Source organism: Ranitomeya variabilis, chromosome 5 (assembly GCF_051348905.1).
Source record: "Ranitomeya variabilis isolate aRanVar5 chromosome 5, aRanVar5.hap1, whole genome shotgun sequence".
NCBI lineage: Eukaryota > Metazoa > Chordata > Amphibia > Anura > Dendrobatidae > Ranitomeya > Ranitomeya variabilis.
This window is the reverse complement of record NC_135236.1, coordinates 538,237,231-538,261,868: the sequence shown is the minus strand read 5'-3', so window position 1 is coordinate 538,261,868 and position 24,638 is coordinate 538,237,231.

The following is a 24,638-nucleotide window of genomic DNA, read 5'->3' as shown; positions in this document are numbered from 1 at the left end:
AAGGTCTCTTCGGGACAGGCAAGGGCAAGAGCAAACCGCTGGCACGAGAACAGCAAGGCTTAGCTCGAGCACAAGTCCCACAGGACTGCACAAATGACCGCACATCCCTTGACAAGGAAGGCCACCAAAAGGACCTGGCCACCAGATCTCTGGTGCCAAAAATTCCCGGGTGACCTGCCAACACCGAGGAATGAACCTCGGAAATGACTCTGCTGGTCCACTTATCCGGGACAAACAGTCTGTCAGGTGGACAAGACTCAGGCCTATCAGCCTGAAATCTCTGCAACACACGTCGCAGATCCGGAGAAATAGCTGACAAGATAACTCCATCTTTAAGAATACCAACAGGATCAGCGACTCCAGGAGCATCAGGCACAAAGCTCCTAGAAAGAGCATCGGCCTTCACATTCTTTGAACCTGGTAAATACGAGACAACAAAATCAAAGCGGGAGAAAAACAATGACCAGCGGGCCTGTCTAGGATTAAGGCGTTTAGCAGACTCGAGATACATCAGATTTTTGTGATCAGTCAAGACCACCACACGATGCTTAGCACCCTCGAGCCAATGACGCCACTCCTCAAATGCCCATTTCATGGCCAACAACTCCCGATTGCCCACATCATAATTTCGCTCGGCAGGCGAAAACTTCCTAGAGAAAAAGGCACAAGGTTTCATAACAGAGCAACCAGGGCCTCTCTGCGACAAAACGGCCCCGGCCCCAATCTCCGAAGCATCCACCTCAACCTGAAAGGGAAGTGAGACGTCAGGCTGGCACAAAACAGGCGCCGAAGTAAACCGGCGTTTCAACTCCTGGAAAGCCTCCACGGCAGCAGGAGCCCAGTTAGCTACATCGGAGCCCTTCTTGGTCATATCCGTCAAAGGTTTCACAATGCTAGAAAAATTAGCGATAAAACGACGGTAGAAGTTAGCGAAGCCCAAGAACTTCTGAAGACTCTTAACTGACGAGGGCTGAGTCCAATCAAGAATAGCTCGGACCTTGACTGGGTCCATCTCCACAGCAGAAGGGGAAAAAATGAACCCCAAAAAGGGAACCTTCTGTACACCAAAGAGACACTTTGAGCCCTTGACAAACAAAGAATTTTCACGCAAAATTTTAAAGACCAACCTGACCTGCTCCACATGCGAATCCCAATTATCAGAAAAAACCAAAATATCATCCAGATAAACAATCAAAAATTTATCCAGATACTTCCGGAAAATGTCATGCATAAAGGACTGAAAAACTGAAGGCGCATTGGAGAGCCCAAAAGGCATCACCAAGTACTCAAAATGACCTTCGGGCGTATTGAATGCGGTTTTCCATTCATCACCTTGCTTAATGCGCACAAGGTTGTACGCACCACGAAGGTCTATCTTGGTGAACCACTTGGCACCCTTAATCCGGGCAAACAAGTCAGACAACAGCGGTAAAGGATACTGAAATTTGACAGTGATCTTATTTAAAAGCCGATAATCAATACAAGGTCTCAAAGATCCGTCCTTTTTTGCCACAAAAAAGAATCCCGCACCAAGAGGGGAAGAAGACGGACGAATATGTCCTTTCTCCAAAGACTCCTTGATATATGAACGCATAGCGGTATGTTCAGGTACCGACAGATTAAACAGTCTTCCCTTAGGAAATTTACTGCCTGGGATCAAATCTATAGCACAGTCACAGTCCCTATGAGGAGGCAGTGCACTGGACTCAGACTCACTGAAGACATCCTGATAATCAGACAAATACTCCGGAACTTCCGAAGGCGTAGAAGAAGCAATAGACACAGGCAGGGAATCCCCATGAATACCACGACAGCCCCAACTTGAGACTGACATAGCCTTCCAGTCCAGGACTGGATTATGGGTCTGTAACCATGGCAGCCCTAAAACAACCAAATCATGCATTTTATGTAAAACCAGGAAACGTATCACCTCGCGGTGTTCAGGAGTCATGCACATGGTAACCTGTGTCCAATACTGCGGTTTATTTGCTGCCAATGGTGTAGCATCAATACCCCTAAGAGGAATAGGATTTTCTAATGGTTCAAGAGTAAAACCACAGCTCTTAGCAAATGAGAGATCCATGAGACTCAGGGCAGCACCTGAATCTACAAACGCCATGACAGGATAAGATGACAGTGAGCAAATCAAAGTTACAGACAGAATAAATTTAGGTTGCAAATTACCAACGGTGACAGGACTAACAACCTTAGCTATACGTTTAGAGCATGCTGAGATAACATGTGTAGAATCACCACAGTAGTAGCACAAGCCATTCCGGCGTCTATGAATTTTCCGCTCATTTCTAGTCAGGATTCTATCACATTGCATTAAATCAGGTGTCTGTTCAGACAACACCATGAGGGAATTTGCGGTTTTTCTATCACATTGCACCGAATTAGGTGTCTGTTCAGACAACACCATGAGGGAATTTGCGGTTTTGCGCTCCCGCAACCGCCGGTCAATTTGAATAGCCAGTGCCATAGTATCATTCAGACCTGTGGGAATGGGAAAACCCACCATAACATTCTTAATGGCTTCAGAAAGGCCATTTCTAAAATTAGCGGCCAGTGCACACTCGTTCCAATGTGTCAGCACGGACCATTTCCGAAATTTTTGGCAATACACTTCAGCCTCGTCCTGCCCCTGAGACATAGCCAGCAAGGCCTTTTCTGCCTGAATCTCAAGATTGGGTTCCTCATAAAGTAAACCGAGCGCCAGAAAAAACGCATCAAGATCAGCCAATGCCGGATCTCCTGGCGCCAGCGAAAAAGCCCAATCCTGAGGGTCGCCCCGTAAGAACGAAATAACAATTTTTACTTGCTGAGCAGAATCTCCAGATGAACAGGGTCTCAGGGACAAAAACAATTTACAATTATTCACGAAATTCCTAAACTTAAACCTGTCTCCGGAAAACAGTTCAGGAATCGGTATTTTAGGTTCTGACCTAGGATTTCTGATAACATAGTCTTGTATGCCCTGCACACGAGTAGCCAGCTGGTCCACACTTGTAATCAAGGTCTGGACATTCATGTCTGCAGCAAGCATAGCCACTCTGAGGTAAAGGGGAAGAAGAAAAAAAAAAAAAAAAAACTCAGAATCTTCTTTCTTATAATCCCTCTTCTGCAATGCATTAAACATTTAATACTGGCCTGGCAAACTGTTATGACCCCAATGGCGAGGGTCTCAGAGGAACGTGGAAGTCTGCAGAATACAAAAATCCAGCTCATAGGGCAGTGGTAACTGGGTTGACCATATATCTACTCCTAACGCCAACACTAGAAGTAGCCGGGGATCATTCCTACGTTGATTCTAGATGACACGCGCCAGCCGGAGAATCTAGCTACCCCTAGTAGAGGAAAACAAAGACCTTTCTTGCCTCCAGAGAAGGGGACCCCAAAGCTGGATAGAAGCCCCCCACAAATAATGACGGTGAGGTAAGAGGAAATGACAAACACAGAAATGAACCAGGTTTAGCACAGAGAGGCCCGCTTACTGATAGCAGAATAAAGAAAGGTAACTTATATGGTCAACAAAAACCCTATCAAAATCCACACTGGAAATTCAAGAACCCCCGAACCGTCTAACGGTCCGGGGGGAGAACACCAGCCCCCCTAGAGCTTCCAGCAAAGGTCAGGATATAGATTTGGAACAAGCTGGACAAAAATACAAAACCAAAACAAATAGCAAAAAGCAAAAGGCAGACTTAGCTGATATAACTGGAACCAGGATCAGTAGACAAGAGCACAGCAGACTAGCTCTGATAACTACGTTGCCAGGCATTGAACTGAAGGTCCAGGGAGCTTATATAGCAACACCCCTAACTAACGACCCAGGTGCGGATAAAAGGAATGACAGAAAAACCAGAGTCAAAAAACTAGTAACCACTAGAGGGAGCAAAAAGCAAATTCACAACAGAGGAGGAGGTGGAGGAGGTAGGAGGAGGTAGGAGGGATTGCCACACACACAGCAGGGGAACAGCTGACGTTACTGAACCCCAATAACAGAGGAGGGACTGTTGACTGTGCGTACAGCACTACCAGGCAACAACTAGCGGTGTTGGAGCCCAGGGACAGGAGGGGGAGGTGGAGGAGGTAGGAGGGATTGCCACACACACAGCAGGGGAACAGCTGACGTTACTGAACCCCAATATCAGAGGAGGGACTGTTGACTGTGCGTACAGCACTACTGGACGGCAACTAGCGTTGTTGGAGCCCAGGGACAGGTGGAGGAGGAGGAGGTGGAGGAGGTAGGAGGAGGTAGGAGGGATTGCCACACACACAGCAGGGGAACAGCTGACGTTACTGAACCCCAATAACAGAGGAGGGACTGTTGACTGTGCGTACAGTACTACTGGACGGCAACTAGCGGTGTTGGAGCCCAGGGACAGGTGGAGGAGGAGGAGGTGGAGGAGGTAGGAGGAGGTAGGAGGGATTGCCACACACACAGCAGGGGAACAGCTGACGTTACTGAACCCCAATAACAGAGGAGGGACTGTTGACTGTGTGTACAGCACTACCAGGCAACAACTAGCGGTGTTGGAGCCCAGGGACAGGAGGGGGAGGTGGAGGAGGTAGGAGGGATTGCCACACACACAGCAGGGGAACAGCTGACGTTACTGAACCCCAATAACAGAGGAGGGACTGTTGACTGTGCGTACAGCACTACCAGGCAACAACTAGCGGTGTTGGAGCCCAGGGACAGGAGGGGGAGGTGGAGGAGGTAGGAGGGATTGCCACACACACAGCAGGGGAACAGCTGACGTTACTGAACCCCAATAACAGAGGAGGGACTGTTGACTGTGCGTACAGCACTACCAGGCAACAACTAGCGGTGTTGGAGCCCAGGGACAGGAGGGGGAGGTGGAGGAGGTAGGAGGGATTGCCACACACACAGCAGGGGAACAGCTGACGTTACTGAACCCCAATAACAGAGGAGGGACTGTTGACTGTGCGTACAGCACTACCAGGCAACAACTAGCGGTGTTGGAGCCCAGGGACAGGAGGGGGAGGTGGAGGAGGTAGGAGGGATTGCCACACACACAGCAGGGGAACAGCTGACGTTACTGAACCCCAATAACAGAGGAGGGACTGTTGACTGTGCGTACAGCACTACCAGGCAACAACTAGCGGTGTTGGAGCCCAGGGACAGGAGGGGGAGGTGGAGGAGGTAGGAGGGATTGCCACACACACAGCAGGGGAACAGCTGACGTTACTGAACCCCAATAACAGAGGAGGGACTGTTGACTGTGCGTACAGCACTACCAGGCAACAACTAGCGGTGTTGGAGCCCAGGGACAGGAGGGGGAGGTGGAGGAGGTAGGAGGGATTGCCACACACACAGCAGGGGAACAGCTGACGTTACTGAACCCCAATAACAGAGGAGGGACTGTTGACTGTGCGTACAGCACTACTGGACGGCAACTAGCGGTGTTGGAGCCCAGGGACAGGTGGAGGAGGAGGAGGTGGAGGAGGTAGGAGGAGGTAGGAGGGATTGCCACACACACAGCAGGGGAACAGCTGACGTTACTGAACCCCAATAACAGAGGAGGGACTGTTGACTGTGCGTACAGCACTACCAGGCAACAACTAGCGGTGTTGGAGCCCAGGGACAGGAGGGGGAGGTGGAGGAGGTAGGAGGGATTGCCACACACACAGCAGGGGAACAGCTGACGTTACTGAACCCCAATAACAGAGGAGGGACTGTTGACTGTGCGTACAGCACTACTGGACGGCAACTAGCGGTGTTGGAGCTCAGGGACAGGTGGAGGAGGAGGAGGTGGAGGAGGTAGGAGGGATTGCCACACACACAGCAGGGGAACAGCTGACGTTACTGAACCCCAATAACAGAGGAGGGACTGTTGACTGTGCGTACAGCACTACCAGGCAACAACTAGCGGTGTTGGAGCCCAGGGACAGGAGGGGGAGGTGGAGGAGGTAGGAGGGATTGCCACACACACAGCAGGGGAACAGCTGACGTTACTGAACCCCAATAACAGAGGAGGGACTGTTGAATGTGCGTACAGCACTACTGGACGGCAACTAGCGGTGTTGGAGCCCAGGGACAGGTGGAGGAGGAGGAGGTGGAGGAGGTAGGAGGAGGTAGGAGGGATTGCCACACACAGCAGGGGAACAGCTGACGTTACTGAACCCCAATAACAGAGGAGGGACTGTTGACTGTGCGTACAGCACTACTGGACGGCAACTAGCGGTGTTGGAGCCCAGGGACAGGTGGAGGAGGAGGAGGTGGAGGACGTAGGAGGGATTGCCACACACACAGCAGGGGAACAGCTGACGTTACTGAACCCCAATAACAGAGGAGGGACTGTTGACTGTGCGTACAGCACTACCAGGCAACAACTAGCGGTGTTGGAGCCCAGGGACAGGAGAGGGAGGTGGAGGAGGTAGGAGGGATTGCCACACACACAGCAGGGGAACAGCTGACGTTACTGAACCCCAATAACAGAGGAGGGACTGTTGACTGTGCGTACAGCACTACTGGACGGCAACTAGCGGTGTTGGAGCCCAGGGACAGGTGGAGGAGGAGGAGGTGGAGGAGGTAGGAGGGATTGCCACACACACAGCAGGTGAACAGCTGACGTTACTGAACCCCAATAACAGAGGAGGGACTGTTGACTGTGCGTACAGCACTACCAGGCAACAACTAGCGGTGTTGGAGCCCAGGGACAGGAGGGGGAGGTGGAGGAGGTAGGAGGGATTGCCACACACACAGCAGGGGAACAGCTGACGTTACTGAACCCCAATAACAGAGGAGGGACTGTTGACTGTGCATACAGCACTACTGGACGGCAACTAGCGGTGTTGGAGCCCAAGGACAGGTGGATGAGGAGGAGGTGGAGGAGGTAGGAGGAGGTAGGAGGGATTGCCACACACACAGCAGGGGAACAGCTGACGTTACTGAACCCCAATAACAGAGGAGGGACTGTTGACTGTGCGTACAGCACTACCAGGCAACAACTAGCGGTGTTGGAGCCCAGGGACAGGAGGGGGAGGTGGAGGAGGTAGGAGGGATTGCCACACACACAGCAGGGGAACAGCTGACGTTACTGAACCCCAATAACAGAGGAGGGACTGTTGACTGAGCGTACAGCACTACTGGACGGCAACTAGCGGTGTTGGAGCCCAGGGACAGGTGGAGGAGGAGGAGGTGGAGGAGGTAGGAGGAGGTAGGAGGGATTGCCACACACACAGCAGGGGAACAGCTGACGTTACTGAACCCCAATAACAGAGGAGGGACTGTTGACTGTGCGTACAGCACTACCAGGCAACAACTAGCGGTGTTGGAGCCCAGGGACAGGAGGGGGAGGTGGAGGAGGTAGGAGGGATTGCCACACACACAGCAGGGGAACAGCTGACGTTACTGAACCCCAATAACAGAGGAGGGACTGTTGACTGTGCGTACAGCACTACTGGACGGCAACTAGCGGTGTTGGAGCCCAAGGACAGGTGGAGGAGGAGGAGGTGGAGGAGGTAGGAGGAGGTAGGAGGGATTGCCACACACACAGCAGGGGAACAGCTGACGTTACTGAACCCCAATTACAGAGGAGGGACTGTTGACTGTGCGTACAGCACTACCAGGCAACAACTAGCGGTGTTGGAGCCCAGGGACAGGAGGGGGAGGTGGAGGAGGTAGGAGGGATTGCCACACACACAGCAGGGGAACAGCTGACATTACTGAACCCCAATAACAGAGGAGGGACTGTTGACTGTGCGTACAGCACTACTGGACGGCAACTAGCGGTGTTGGAGCCCAGGGACAGGTGGAGGAGGAGGAGGTGGAGGAGGTAGGAGGAGGTAGGAGGGATTGCCACACACACAGCAGGGGAACAGCTGATGTTACTGAACCCCAATAACAGAGGAGGGACTGTTGACTGTGCGTACAGCACTACCAGGCAACAACTAGCGGTGTTGGAGCCCAGGGACAGGAGGGGGAGGTGGAGGAGGTAGGAGGGATTGCCACACAGACAGCAGGGGAACAGCTGACGTTACTGAACCCCAATAACAGAGGAGGGACTGTTGACTGTGCGTACAGCACTACTGGACGGCAACTAGCGGTGTTGGAGCCCAGGGACAGGTGGAGGAGGAGGAGGTGGAGGAGGTAGGAGGAGGTAGGAGGGATTGCCACACACACAGCAGGGGAACAGCTGACGTTACTGAACCCCAATAACAGAGGAGGGCCTGTTGACTGTGCGTACAGCACTACCAGGCAACAACTAGCGTTGTTGGAGCCCAGGGACAGGAGGGGGAGGTGGAGGAGGTAGGAGGGATTGCCACACACACAGCAGGGGAACAGCTGACGTTACTGAACCCCAATAACAGAGGAGGGACTGTTAACTGTGCGTACAGCACTACTGGACGGCAACTAGCGGTGTTGGAGCCCAGGGACAGGTGGAGGAGGAGGAGGTGGAGGAGGTAGGAGGAGGTAGGAGGGATTGCCACACACACAGCAGGGGAACAGCTGACGTTACTGAACCCCAATAACAGAGGAGGGACTGTTGACTGTGCGTACAGCACTACTGGACGGCAACTAGCGGTGTTGGAGCCCAGGGACAGGTGGAGGAGGTGGAGGAGGTAGGAGGAGGTAGGAGGGATTGCCACACACACAGCAGGGGAACAGCTGACGTTACTGAACCCCAATAACAGAGGAGGGACTGTTGACTGTGCGTACAGCACTACCAGGCAACAACTAGCGGTGTTGGAGCCCAGGGACAGGAGGGGGAGGTGGAGGAGGTAGGAGGGATTGCCACACACACAGCAGGGGAACAGCTGACGTTACTGAACCCCAATAACAGAGGAGGGACTGTTGACTGTGCGTACAGCACTACTGGACGGCAACTAGCGGTGTTGGAGCCCAGGGACAGGTGGAGGAGGAGGAGGTGGAGGAGGTAGGAGGAGGTAGGAGGGATTGCCACACACACAGCAGGGGAACAGCTGACGTTACTGAACCCCAATAACAGAGGAGGGACTGTTGACTGTGCGTACAGCACTACCAGGCAACAACTAGCGGTGTTGGAGCCCAGGGACAGGAGGGGGAGGTGGAGGAGGTAGGAGGGATTGCCACACACACAGCAGGGGAACAGCTGACGTTACTGAACCCCAATAACAGAGGAGGGACTGTTGACTGTGCGTACAGCACTACTGGACGGCAACTAGCGGTGTTGGAGCCCAGAGACAGGTGGAGGAGGAGGAGGTGGAGGAGGTAGGAGGAGGTAGGAGGGATTGCCACACACACAGCAGGGGAACAGCTGACGTTACTGAACCCCAATAACAGAGGAGGGACTGTTGTCTGTGCGTACAGCACTACCAGGCAACAACTAGCGGTGTTGGAGCCCAGGGACAGGAGGAGAAGCAGAGGAACACAATGTAGGCCGAAGCCTGATTGGAGAAAGTCGAAAGGGAACCTTTAACCCCCCCCCAAGGCGTTTGTAGCTGAAAGAGCCAGCTTGTGCAGCAAAAAAGATGCAAAAGGAAAAGGTGGCTCTTTTCATGATGCTCCTTGCAAACACAGAACTAAACACTTATAAAATGTGTCCCCTGATACCGTGTGACCGTCCCGGAGGTGGGACTTTCCTTCGTAATATGACGCAGCACAGCCGTCATTCCTACCCTCTTGGCTCCGTGCCCCGGCTCCTCAGCGTTGTTTGATTCCGTCCCGGAGCCTGCGCTGTTATGTTATCCCTTGGCCAGGCACACTTAGCGCTGCCCGTCTTCTGACATCATTTGGTGTCAGGCTGGCTGCGCCTGTGCGGCCGCACTGGCCGAGAGCCCGCCTCGCAGTGTCTTCTGATTTAATCCCACCGCGGGCCTGAGATCCGTGGCCATGCGCAGTGCGTATCCTCGCCTCTCACTCCCCTCCCTACGGCTTCTTAAGACTGTGCGGTGTCACGGCCGTGGCATGCTATTAGGGACCAGCTGACACCGCACAGTCTGAAGAAGCCGTAGGGAGATGAGTGAGAGGTGGAGGTTCAGATATGCACTGCGCATGTCCATGGATCTCAGGCCCCCAGTGGGATTAAATCAGAAGACACTGCGAGGCGGGCTCTCGGCCAGCGCGGCCGCACAGGCGCAGCCATCCTGACACCAAATGATGTCAGAAGACGGGCAGCGCTAAGTGTGCCTGGCCAAGGGATAACTTAACAGCGCAGGCTCCTGGACGGAATCAAACAACGCTGAGGAGCCGGGGCACGGCGCCAAGGGGGTAGGAATGAAGGCTGTGCTGCGTCATATTACGAAGGAAAGTCCCACCTCCGGGACGGTTTTACGGTATCAGTGGACACATTTTATAAGTGTTAAGTTCTGCGTGTGCAAGGAGCTAAACAAAAATAGCTACCTTTTCCTTGTGCAGCATTACTGCTGTACAAGGTGGCTCTTTCAGTAACAAACGCCTTGGGGGGGGGGGACAGGTTCCCTTACATTTCAGTTGTTGTGTCAGCATGGCGGTCGCAGGACACATTGCCGGCTACACAGCTGGGGATCAGCTGACGTTACTGAAACCCAATAACACTGGGTCGTATGTTTTGACTGTGCAGACGGCACTTCTGAGCCTCAACTGGCGGTGTTGGAGCCCAGGAATTTAAGTTCAGGTGGTAGAAAGATGAACACAACAGGAGACCTGGATACTGTAGACAGTCACCTAATTATTTAATCAGGAAGAGGAGTGGCAAATTCCTGCGAGATCCAGGCCTTGTTCATTTTCAGGAAAGTAAGCCGGTCAACGTTATCGGAGGATAGTCGCATGCGACGGTCAGTTAGTACACCACCTGCAGCACTAAAGACACGTTCCTATAATACACTGGCCGCAGGGCAAGACAGCACCTCCAATGCATACTGGCTTAGCTCTGGCCATGTATCCAGCTTTGAGACCCAAAACTTGAAAGGGGAAGAGCCGTCTGGGAGTACAGCAAGAGGGCAAGACATGTAGTCTGTCACCATCTGACGGAACCGTTGCCTCCTGCTGACTGGAGCCGTCTGTGATGGTGTAGACTTTTGTGGCGGGCACAGAAAACTGTGCCACAGTTGGGCCATACTGGTCTTGCCTTGGGCAGAGGCACTGCTTCTGCTCCCTCTTTGTGCAGAGCCTCCACCACTGCCTGGACGCACTGAGCTGCTTTGGAATGCACTAGCAGCACTTCTCTCAGTTGGAATGGAGAAGATGATGGAATTGACCAGTGTGTCTTGGTACTCCCGCATTTTTCGCTCCCGGTTCAACGGTGTGATGAGGCTTTCTACGTTGTCCCGGTAGCGAGGATCGAGGAGGGTGAACACCCAATAATCAGACATGTTGAGAATGTGGGCGATGCGGCGGTCGTTTCTCAGGCACTGCAGCATGTAATCCACCATGTTCTGCAGACTGCCAACTGCCCAAGAAACGCTGTCCCCTGCTGGAGGCATGATCTCTGCTCGCTGGTCATCACCCCACCCTCGCTGTACACACTGAGTACTGGACAATTGTGTAACTCCCTCCTCTGGACGGATGTCTTCCTCCTCCATTGACTCCTCCTCATCCTCCTCACAAACTGTCCCCTGCCTACGCGTTTGTGAGGAACCACGTGGCGCTGACTGTCCAGAAGATGATGGAAATGCTGAATCCTCATCCTCCACCTCTTCCACAACATCATCCCTTAGCGCTTGCAGTGATTTTTCAAGCAGGCAGATAAGGGGGACAGTCATGCTGACTAGTGCATCATCTGCACTCGCCATCCGCGTGGAATAATCAAAGGGACGCAAAACCTGGCAGACGTCATTCATAGTGGCCCACTCTGTGGTTGTGAAGTCTGTACGGCGCTGACTGCGACTTCTTTGCGCCTGAAGCAGCTGGTACTCCATTACAGCTTGCTGCTGCTCACACAACCGCTCCAACATATGTAACGTGGAATTCCACCTGGTAGGTAGGTCACATATGATGCAATGTTCCGGCAGGCGGTGTCGGCGCTGCAGAGCCGCAATGCGCGCTTTTGCCGTGCTGGAACGCCACAAGTGAGCACACTCTAGGCGGACCTTGTGCAGCAGTGCATCAAGATCCGGATAGTCCCTCAGAAAACTCTGCACGACCAAATTGAGCACATGTGCCAGACATGGGATGTGAGTGAGGTTGCCGAGGCCCAGAGCTGCCACCAGATTTCGGGCCATTATCACACACTACCATGCCTGGCTGGAGATTCGCTGGCACAAACCACACATCGCTCTCCTGCTTGATGGCATTCCAGAGCTCCTGCGCTGTGTGGCTTCGATTCCCCAAATAAATTAATTTCAAGACGGCCTGTTGACGTTTGGCCACGGCTGTGCTCATGTCGGTCGTAACAGGTACACGTTCATCACGGGTCCATGTGGAGGTGGACTGTGATGGCTCCTGCAGCGATGATTCTGAGGAACTGGTGTAGGAGAAGGAGTCAATGCGTACAGAATGGATTCCTGCAATCCTTGGAGTGGGCAGGACACGTCCTGCGCCACTCGCACGGTCTGTACCCGGCTCAACGACATTAACCCAATGGGCAGTGAGGGAAAGGTATCGCCCCTGTCCATGTTGACTGGTCCACGCATCGGTGGTGAGGTGGACCTTGCTACTGACGGCGTTCAGTAGCGCGTGTTTTATGTGTCCCTCCACATGCTTGTGCAGGGCAGGGACGGCTTGCCTGCTGAAGTAAAAGCGGCTGGGCACATTGTACTGTGGGACTGCCAATGACATCAAGTCACGGAAGCTGTCAGTCTCCACCAGCCTGAATGACAGCTGTCATGAATCCCAATGGCTAGGGATAGCACAGGACAAGCAAAGTACAAATATATTACGGACGAGCTCTAGGGTGATGGAACCTGGGCTGACCGCTGCCCTACGCCTGACAAACGCAACTAGAGATAGCCAGGGAGCGTGCCTACGTTGGTTCTAGACGCCACGCACCAGCCTAAGAGCTAACTAGCACTGCAGAGAAAATAAAGACCTCACTTGCCTCCAGCGGAATGAACCCCAAAAGATATAGTTGCCCCCCACATGTATTGACGGTGAAATGAGAGGAAGGTACACACATAGAGATGATATATATAGTTTTAGCAAATTGAGGCCCGCTGTAAACTAGAAAGCAGAACGATACAAAAGGGGACTGAGCGGTCAGCAAAAAACCCTAATCAAAAAAACCATCCTGAGATTACAAGAACCCATGTGCCAACTCATGGCACATGGGGAGAACCTCAGTCCACTAGAGCTACCAGCTAGCATAGAGACATAATAAGCAAGCTGGACAAAAAACCAAACAACTGAAAATCAGCACTTAGCTTATCCTGAAAGATCTGGGAGCAGGTAGGCAGGAACCAAACAGAGCACATCTGAATACATTGATAGCTGGCAAGGGAAATGACAGAAAGGCCAGGTAAAATAGGAAACACCCAGCCACTGATGGACAGGTGGAAACCAAAGGCCGCAACCCACCAAAGTCACCCAGTACCAGCAGTAACCACCAGAGGGAGCCCACAAACAGAATCCACAACAGTACCCCCCCCTTGAGGAGGGGTCACCGAACCCTCACGAGAACCCCCAGGGCGATCAGGGTGAGCTCTATGGAAGGCGCGGACCAAATCAGTAGCATGAACATCGGAGGCGACCACCCAGGAATTATCCTCCTGACCATAACCCTTCCACTTAACCAAATACTGGAGTTTGCGTCTGGAAACACGAGAATCCAAGATCTTCTCAACAACATACTCCAATTCTCCCTCCACCAGCACCGGAGCAGGAGGCTCAACCGAAGGAACAACGGGCACCTCATACCTCCGCAACAACGACCGATGGAACACATTATGAATAGCAAACGATGCTGGGAGATCCAAACGAAAAGATACAGGGTTAAGAAACTCCGAGATATAAGGACCGATGAACCGAGGCTTGAACTTAGGAGAAGAGACCTTCATAGGGACAAAACGAGAAGACAACCACACCAAATCCCCAACAAGAAGTCGGGGACCCACGCGGCGACGGCGATTAGCAAACTGCTGAGTCTTCTCCTGAGATAACTTCAAATTGTCCACCACCTGATTCCAAATCTGATGTAGCCTGTCCACCACCACGTCCACTCCAGGACAATCCGAAGGCTCCACCTGACCAGAGGAAAAACGAGGATGAAACCCCGAATTACAAAAAAAAGGAGAAACCAACGTGGCCGAACTAGCCCGATTATTAAGAGCAAATTCGGCCAGTGGCAAAAAAGCAACCCAGTCATCTTGATCAGCAGAAACAAAACACCTCAAATAAGTTTCCAAGGTCTGATTAGTTCGCTCCGTCTGGCCATTCGTCTGAGGATGGAATGCAGACGAGAATGACAAATCAATGCCCATCTTGGCACAAAACGTCCGCCAAAATCTAGACACAAACTGGGATCCCCTGTCAGAAACGATATTCTCCGGAATCCCATGCAAACGAACCACGTTCTGAAAAAATAAAGGGACCAACTCAGAGGAGGAAGGCAACTTAGGCAAGGGCACCAAATGAACCATCTTAGAAAAGCGGTCACACACAACCCAGATAACGGACATTTTCTGTGAAACCGGGAGATCAGAAATAAAATCCATGGAAATGTGCGTCCAAGGCCTCTTCGGGATGGGCAAGGATAACAACAACCCACTGGCCCGAGAACAGCAAGGCTTAGCTTGAGCACACACTTCACAAGACTGCACAAAGGTACGCACATCCCTAGACAAGGAAGGCCACCAAAAAGACCTGGCCACCAAGTCTCTAGTACCAAATATTCCAGGATGACCAGCCAACACAGAAGAATGGACCTCGGAGATGACTCTACTGGTCCAATCATCCGGAACAAACAGTCTTTCTGGTGGACAACGATCCGGTTTATCCACCTGAAACTCCTGCAATGCACGTCGCAAGTCTGGGGATACGGCGGACAATATTACCCCATCCCTAAGGATACCAGTAGGCCCAGAGTCTCCAGGAGAGTCAGGCACAAAACTCCTGGAAAGAGCATCTGCCTTCACATTCTTTGAACCTGGCAGGTATGAAACCACGAAATTGAAACGAGAAAAAAACAACGACCAACGAGCCTGTCTAGGATTCAAACGCCTGGCAGACTCAAGGTAAATGAGATTCTTGTGATCAGTCAAGACCACCACACGATGTTTAGCACCCTCAAGCCAATGACGCCACTCCTCAAATGCCCACTTCATGGCCAAAAGCTCCCGATTACCCACATCATAATTGCGCTCGGCGGGCGAGAATTTTCTAGAGAAGAATGCACATGGCTTCATCACCGAGCCATTAGAACTTCTCTGTGACAAAACCGCCCCCGCTCCAATCTCGGAAGCATCAACCTCAACCTGAAAAGGAAGTGAAACATCTGGTTGACACAACACAGGAGCAGAAGAAAACCGGCGCTTAAGTTCCTGAAAGGCCTCCACGGCCGCAGGAGACCAATCAGCAACATCAGCACCCTTTTTAGTCAAATCAGTCAAAGGTTTAACAATACTGGAAAAATTAGCAATGAACCGACGATAAAAATTAGCAAACCCCAAGAACTTCTGAAGGCTCTTAACAGATGTAGGTTGTGTCCAGTCACAAATCGCCTGAACCTTGACGGGATCCATCTCAATAGTAGAAGGAGAAAAAATGTACCCCAAAAAAGAAATCTTCTGGACTCCGAAGAGACACTTTGAGCCCTTCACAAACAGAGAATTGGCCCGCAGAACCTGAAACACCTTCCTGACCTGTAGAACATGAGACTCCCAGTCATCAGAAAACACCAAAATATCATCCAAATACACAATCATAAACTTATCCAGATATTCACGGAAAATATTGTGCATAAAGGACTGAAAGACTGACGGAGCATTGGAGAGTCCAAAAGGCATTACCAAATACTCAAAATGGCCCTCAGGCGTATTAAATGCAGTTTTCCACTCATCACCCTGTTTTATCCGCACCAGATTATACGCACCGCGAAGATCTATCTTAGTGAACCACCTAGCCCCCTTAATGCGAGCAAACAAATCAGTCAATAATGGCAATGGATACTGATACTTGACTGTAATCTTATTCAGAAGGCGATAATCTATACAAGGCCTCAGGGAACCATCTTTTTTTGCCACAAAAAAAAAACCTGCTCCCAGAGGGGACGAAGATGGACGAATATGTCCCTTTTCCAAGGACTCCTTAATATAATTCCGCATAGCAGTATGCTCTGGCAGTGACAGATTAAATAAACGACCCTTAGGGAACTTACTGCCAGGAATCAATTCTATAGCACAGTCACAATCTCTATGCGGAGGGAGCGAATTGAGCTTAGGCTCCTCAAAAACATCCCTATAGTCAGACAAAAACGCAGGGATCTCAGAAGGAGTAGATGAAGCGATTGAAATCGGAGGTGCATCATCATGAACCCCCTGACATCCCCAGCTTAACACAGACATTGTTTTCCAGTCCAGGACAGGATTATGAGTTTGTAACCATGGCAGACCAAGCACTAGTACATCATGTAAATTATAAAGTACAAGGAAGCGAATCACCTCCTGATGAACGGGAGTCATGCGCATGGTCACTTGTGTCCAATACTGCGGTTTATTCATAGCCAATGGTGTAAAGTCAATTCCCTTCAGAGGAATAGGAACTTCCAGAGGTTCCAGACTAAAACCGCAGCGTTTAGCAAATGACCAATCCATAAGACTCAGGGCAGCGCCCGAATCCACATAGGCATCGACGGAAATGGAAGACAGTGAAAAAATCAGAGTCACAGACAAAATGAACTTAGGCTGCAGAGTACCAATGGCAAAAGATTTATCAACCCTTTTTGTGCGTTTAGAGCATGCTGATATAACATGAGCTGAATCACCACAATAGAAACACAATCCATTTTTCCGCCTATAATTTTGCCGTTCACTTCTGGACTGAATTCTATCACATTGCATAGTCTCAGGTGCCTGTTCAGAAGACACCGCCAACTGGTGCACGGGTTTGCGCTCCCGTAAACGCCGATCAATCTGAATGGCCATAGCCATAGACTCATTCAGACCTGTAGGCGTAGGGAACCCCACCATAATATCCTTAATGGCCTCAGAAAGACCATTTCTGAAGTTTGCAGCCAGGGCGCACTCATTCCACTGAGTAAGCACCGACCATTTCCGAAACTTCTGACAATATATCTCCGCTTCATCATGCCCCTGAGAGAGGGCTAATAAAGCCTTTTCAGCCTGAATCTCCAGGTTAGGTTCTTCATAGAGCAATCCCAATGCCAGAAAAAACGCATCCACACTGAGCAATGCAGGATCCCCTGGTGCCAATGCAAATGCCCAATTCTGAGGGTCGCCCCGCAGGAAAGATATTACAATCTTGACCTGTTGAGCAGGGTCTCCAGAGGAGCGAGATTTTAAAGAAAGAAACAATTTACAATTGTTCCTGAAATTCAGGAAGGTAGATCTATCTCCAGAAAAGAACTCTGGAATAGGAATTCTAGGTTCAGACATGGGAGTGTGAACAACAAAATCCTGTATGTTTTGAACTTTTGCCGCGAGATTACTCAGGCTGGAAGCCAAACTCTGGACATCCATGTTAAACAGCTAAGATCAGAGCCATTCAAGGGTTAAGAGGAGGTAAGAAGCAGCTAGACAGCAATTAAGGGCTAGGCAGCAAAACTCTGAAGGGAAAAAAAAAAAAAAAATTTCCCTTAAACACTTCTCTTTCTCCTGCTTCAGCCCAAACAATTAACACTTTGTGGGCCGGCTATACTGTCATGAATCCCAATGGCTAGGGATAGCACAGGACAAGCAAAGTACAAATATATTACGGACGAGCTCTAGGGTGATGGAACCTGGGCTGACCGCTGCCCTACGCCTGACAAACGCAACTAGAGATAGCCAGGGAGCGTGCCTACGTTGGTTCTAGACGCCACGCACCAGCCTAAGAGCTAACTAGCACTGCAGAGAAAATAAAGACCTCACTTGCCTCCAGCGGAATGAACCCCAAAAGATATAGTTGCCCCCCACATGTATTGACGGTGAAATGAGAGGAAGGTACACACATAGAGATGATATATATAGTTTTAGCAAATTGAGGCCCGCTGTAAACTAGAAAGCAGAACGATACAAAAGGGGACTGAGCGGTCAGCAAAAAACCCTAATCAAAAAAACCATCCTGAGATTACAAGAACCCATGTGCCAACTCATGGCACATGGGGAGAACCTCAGTCCACTAGAGCTACCAGCTAGCATAGAGACATAATAAGCAAGCTGGACAAAAAACCAAACAACTGAAAATCAGCACTTAGCTTATCCTGAAAGATCTGGGAGCAGGTAGGCAGGAACCAAACAGAGCACATCTGAATACATTGATAGCCGGCAAGGGAAATGACAGAAAGGCCAGGTAAAATAGGAAACACCCAGCCACTGATGGACAGGTGGAAACCAAAGGCCGCAACCCACCAAAGTCACCCAGTACCAGCAGTAACCACCAGAGGGAGCCCACAAACAGAATCCACAACAGACAGCATTTCCAGTGACAGAAGTTTGGCAATGCCTGCAGTCAGAGCCTGTGCTCGTGGGTGGTTTGACGAGAAAGGCCGCCTTTTCTCCCATGCCTGTACTACCGATGGCTGTAGACTGGGCTGGGAGTGTGTGGATGACTGGGAAAGTGGTGCTGCGGGTGGAATTACAGCGGGTCTCTGGACAACAGGGCCAGAGGTTCTTCCACGGCGATCCTGGGAGGAAGCCGAACCAGCTGCGTGTGAGCTGGAGGAAGAGGCAACACGAGCTGAAGAGGTGGTAGCTGCCGCTGTTGTTTGGCCTAGCTCTTCAGTGTGTTTTTGTAACTCCGCCGCGTGCCTGTTGCGCACATGTTTCCACATGTTGGAGGTATTGAGGTTGCTGACATTTCGACCTCTTTTTACTTTGTGATGACACACCTTGCATTTGACATAGCAAATGTCATCTGCAACTGTGTCAAAAAAGGACCAGGCACTGCAAGTCTTGGGAGCGCCCTTTTTGGCTTTTGGAAGAGACATGCTCCTAACGGGTGCCAAAGCGGAGGCTGCAGGATCCGCAGTCTTCCCCCTCCCTCTCCCTCTTTGGGCCGTACGGGGAATCTCTTCCTCAGAGCTGCTCCCACCACCTTCCTGTCCCTCACGCCAAGATGGGTCAAGGACCTCATCATCTACACTACCCTCTGCCCCCAACTGCTCCTCCTGGGTAGTCTCAGCAGCAGAGCACGCACCAGTAAGTGGCACCTGAGTGTCATCATCAGCTGATGCGGCCTGCGATGTGGTGACCGGAGCCACTGGCCCACCCGCCTCTTCAGAGGAAGAGAGAAAAAGCTGTTGGGCATCACTGCACCCTGCCTCTTCTTCCATTTCTCCAATGCTGCTTGGCTGGCCCCCTGTTTCCAAGCCAAGAGATTCAGAGAACAGAAGTAGAGACGGCTCCTGTCCTGGGCTCTCTGTCTGCCTGGGCAATTTGGCAGGTGGTGAAGAGACAGATGGCTGCTCTCCAGTGCTCTGTGTCTGAGAGGATGTAGCACTAATTGAAGTTGATGCATTAGCTGCCATCCATCCGACAACGGCTTCAATTTGTTCTTCACGCAGCAGCGGTGTACGGCGCTCTGCGACAAAGCTGCGCATGAATGACTGTTCCCTTGTGAAAGTAGGTGCTGATGAGTCACCGGTGCCCGCAGCAGGCACAGAATCCCCACGTCCCCTCCCTGCTCCGCGCCCACGCCCACGCCCACGTGCCTTACTCACTGCCTTCTTCATCTTGGTTGACTGATAAAGATAAGCAGAAAAGTACTAACGGATTTGTGTGCTTATTCCTGAACAACTCCTCCTAACAGGTATAAGAAACACTAATTTTCTAAAGTGTGGACTAGACTTTAATATGAGCTAATGTGGCCTACACAAATGTAAAGTGGTGTCACTGGTGTGTTTGGTGAACTTTATTATTTATTTATTTTTGGGGGGCTGAACTGACAACAGATAGAGCTGCAGTCACACGGAGACCGTGCAGACAGACGTAAACGGCGCTGCAAGGCCCAAAAACCCTCCTCTACGTTATCCTATGTAGTGTTTTTCCACAAGTTAGCTGGAGACGGGTGGAAAGACACTAATAGGAATTTTTTGAAAAAATGTGCAGCAGCCTGCACTACTTAAAACAAAATGAAAATTGATTTTGCGGTATGACGCAGTGAAGAACCCTGAGCTGGAGACAACCAGGCTATGGCTGCTCACAGACTACAGGGCAAGCTGCAGTCACACGGAGACCGTGCAGACAGCCGTAAACGGCGCTGCAAGGCCCAAAAACCCTCCTCTACGTTATCCTATGTAGTGTTTTTCCACAAATTAGCTGGAGACGGGTGGAAAGACACTAATAGGAATTTTTTGAAAAAATGTGCAGCAGCCTGCACTACTTAAAACAAAATGAAAATTGATTTGGCGGTATGACGCAGTGAACAACCCTGAGCTGGAGACAACCAGGCTATGGCTGCTCACAGACTACAGGGCGAGCTGCAGCCACACGGAGACCGTGCAGACAGCCGTAAACGGCGCTGCAAGGCCCAAAAACCCTCCTCTACGTTATCCTATGTAGTGTTTTTCCACAAATTAGCTGGAGACGGGTGGAAAGACACTAATAGGATTTTTTGTTAAAAATTAGCAGCAGACTACACTACTTGGAAAAAAAAAAAAAAAAGAACAGTATGAGGCAATGAACCACCCTCCCTGAACTGAATACAACCAGCTATGGATGGCCTATGTGGCTGCACTCAGACTAGAGAGTGGGCTGCACTCACACACACACACACACACACACACACACAGACCTTGCAGAACGCTGTGAAAACAGCGCTACAAGGCAAAAGCAAGGTGAATAGTAGGTGAACACAGCGGTTGCTAAATTAGCCTTTGGAAAGCACAAAGAAGCAAATCGCTATCTCTAAACTGGCCCTCAGTCAGCAAACAGCGTCCTGTCACTAACTGAATTCACAGCAGAGTGATCGCAAAATGGCGCCAGCGACTTTTAAACTGCATCATGACATCATTTCAGCAGCCAATCACAGCCTTGCCAGTAGTTTCATGCCCTCCATGCTGAACAGGATGTGCCCACACTTGGAATCATTCTCATTGGATGAATTTGTGCATTTTGAATCTGGGAACTTCCGATTCCGGTATCCGATACGCGGCAAGTATCGGAATACCGATATCGGAATTCCGATACCGCAAGTATCGGCCGATACCCGATACTTGCGGTATCGGAATGCTCAACACTACTTGGCCCCTTTAATCCGGGCAAACAAGTCCGACAACAGAGGCAAAGGATACTGAAATTTAACAGTGATTTTATTCAGAAGCCGATAGTCTATACAAGGTCTCAAAGATCCGTCCTTCTTGGCCACAAAAAAGAATCCCGCACCAAGAGGGGAAGAGGATGGACGGATATGCCCCTTCTCCAGAGATTCCTTGATATACGAACGCATTGCGGTATGCTCAGGTACAGACAGATTAAATAATCTTCCCTTAGGAAATTTACTACCTGGAATCAAATCTATAGCGCAGTCACAGTCCCTATGAGGAGGAAGAGCACTGGACCTGGACTCGCTGAATACATCCTGGTAATCAGACAAATACTCAGGAACTTCCGAAGGAGTAGAGGAAGCAATAGACACCGGCGGGGAATCACCATGAACTCCCTGACAGCCCCAACTTGACACAGACATTGCCTTCCAATCCAAGACTGGATTATGGGTCTGTAACCATGGCAGACCCAAAACGACCAAATCATGCATTTTATGCAGAACAAGAAAACGAATCACCTCCCGATGTTCAGGAGTCATGCACATGGTTACCTGTGTCCAAAACTGCGGTTTATTTTCCGCCAATGGCGTAGCATCAATACCTCTAAGAGGGATAGGATTTACCAACGGCTCAAGAACAAAACCACAGCGCTTGGCAAACGACAGATCCATAAGACTCAGGGCAGCACCTGAATCCACAAACGCCATAACAGGGTAGGAGGACAATGAGCAAATTAAAGTCACAGACAAAATAAATTTAGGTTGCAAATTACCAATGGCGACAGGACTAACAACCCTAGTTAGGCGTTTAGAGCATGCTGATATAACATGTGTAGAATCACCACAGTAAAAACACAACCCATTCTGACGTCTATGATTTTTCCGTTCATTTCTAGTCTGAATTCTACCACATTGCATTAAATCAGGTGTTTTTTCAGACAACACCACCAGAGGATTCGCGGCTTTGCGCTCCCGCAAACGCCGGTCAATTTGAATAGCCAGCGCCATGGAATCATTCAGACCTGTAGGAATGGAGAAACCCACCATCACATTCTTAATGGCTTCAGAAAGGCCATTTCTGAAATTTGCGGCCAGAGCACACTCATTCCACTGAGTAAGCACGGACCATTTCCGAAATTTTTGGCAATACACTTCAGCTTCATCCTGACCCTGAGAAATAGCCAGCAAGGCTTTTTCTGCCTGAATTTCCAGATTGGGTTCCTCATAAAGCAATCCGAGCGCCAGAAAAAACGCATCAATATTTGCCAATGCCGGATCTCCTGGCGCTAGCGAGAAGGCCCAATCCTGAGGGTCGCCCCGTAAGAAAGAGTTAACAATTTTTACTTGCTGAGCTGAGTCTCCAGATGAACGGGGTCTCAGAGATAGAAACAATTTACAATTATTCCTGAAATTCCTAAACTTAAATCGGTCTCCAGAGAACAGTTCAGGAATAGGTATTTTAGGTTCAGACATTGGACTACTGGTAACAAAATCTTGTATGCCCTGCACACGAGCAGCAAGCTGATCCACACTTGTAATCAAAGTCTGGACATTCATGTCTGCAGCAAGCACAAGCCACTCAGAGGTAAAGGGGAGGAAAAAAGAGAGGAAAGAAAAAAAAAAAAAAAAAAGCTCAGACTTTCCTTTCTTGTAATCCCACTTCTGCAATGCATTAAACATTCAACCTTGGCCTGGCATACTGTTATGACCCCAATGGCAGAGGGTCTCAAAAGTACATACCAAGTCTGCAAACACAAAAAACCAGCTCATAGGGCAGTGGTAACTGGGCTGACCATATATCTAATCCTAGCACCACAAATAGCAGCAGCCGGGGAACGTGCCTACGTTGGTTCTAGACGTCTCGCGCCAGCCGGAGAACTAACTAACCCTAGAAGGGAAAAGATAGACCTTTTTTGCCTCCAGAGAAAAGACCCCAAAAGTTGGATACAAGCCCCCAACAAATAATAACGGTGAGGTAAGGAGAAAAGACAAACATAAGAATGAACTAGATATTTAGCAAAGAGAGGCCCACTGACTAATAGCAGAATATAGTAAGATGACTTATATGGTCAGCAAAAACCCTATCAAAATTTCCACGCTGGATATTCAAGAACCCCCGAACCGTCTAACGGCCCAGGGGGAGAACACCAGCCCCCTAGAGCTTCCAGCAAAATCAGGAATCACATTTAGTACAAGCTGGACAAAAAATAAGAGCAAAGCAAAAAACCAAAAAACAAGGAAGCAGGACTTAGCTTAATTTTGCAAGATCCAAGACCAGCAGACAGGAGCAAACAGAAAGGAACTGATTACAACGATGCCAGGCACTGGACTGAGAAACCAGGAAGTTTATATAGCAACACCCCTGGACTAACGACCCAGGTGGGTGCCAAACTGAGGAAAGACAATCCCAGAGTCATATCACTAGTGACCACAAGAGGGAGCCAAAAAAGTCTAATTCACAACAGGGCAGAAACCCAAATGGATTGTTGTCATAACTGGGACGTCCAATCGGCTTGAGGTTATCCAGAGTCGCAATGCTTACGGGGAGAGCTCATCAGGGGACCGTCCTGATGCCGTGCCTGGGACCCTGGATTGGTTTTGGTCTGATAAATCGACACATCCCTTGCGGTCAGTGCTCATTTGCCCATGTATGAGAGAAAAAAAGAGAACCACTCAGGAGGAATGCACACCACTGCTGTATTAGTATATATAAAAGGTAAACTTTATTAACAATGCAATTAAAAACATCTAAAAACAGTGAATAATTCCACCCACAAAAGACCTGCCAATAAATAGGCAAATGATCAAGTATTCAATGTAGGTATAATACAGAACATCAGATAATGTAAAATGTCAAGATATCCTAATACCTGTGCACACAATGCACAATGTGACCAACCCCTGAACGATTGTAAATGAAAAAAGTGCAAAGAGTAAACATACCAAAAACTCATGCATATAAAATGCAGGGCACACAATAGCACCAAAATATTAACATGTGCAAGCAGTGGAGACTATGCATCGAATAAATGCCTGCCAATACAATAATGGCTAACTGGTAAATCACCAACTGTAGACACAGAGATATGCCATCCCTACGCTTGCACCATGCCACAAACAGCTGGCATCAGCTGGTGGCGAAAAAGAACTGGAAGGTAGCTCACGTGTCCAACCCAATAATGGAATCAAGAACCCAAATGGTAGAGCCAGGGAAGGCAGGATTCTGCATGTAGGAAGCTCAACGCGTGTTGCCGTTGCACGGACGGCTTCCTCAGGGGAAATGTAAGGTAAGTCATCAATAAAGCATTTAAATACCGCTCCATGTGCTCGGTCAATGTATGCAGGTGTGCGTAGGCCC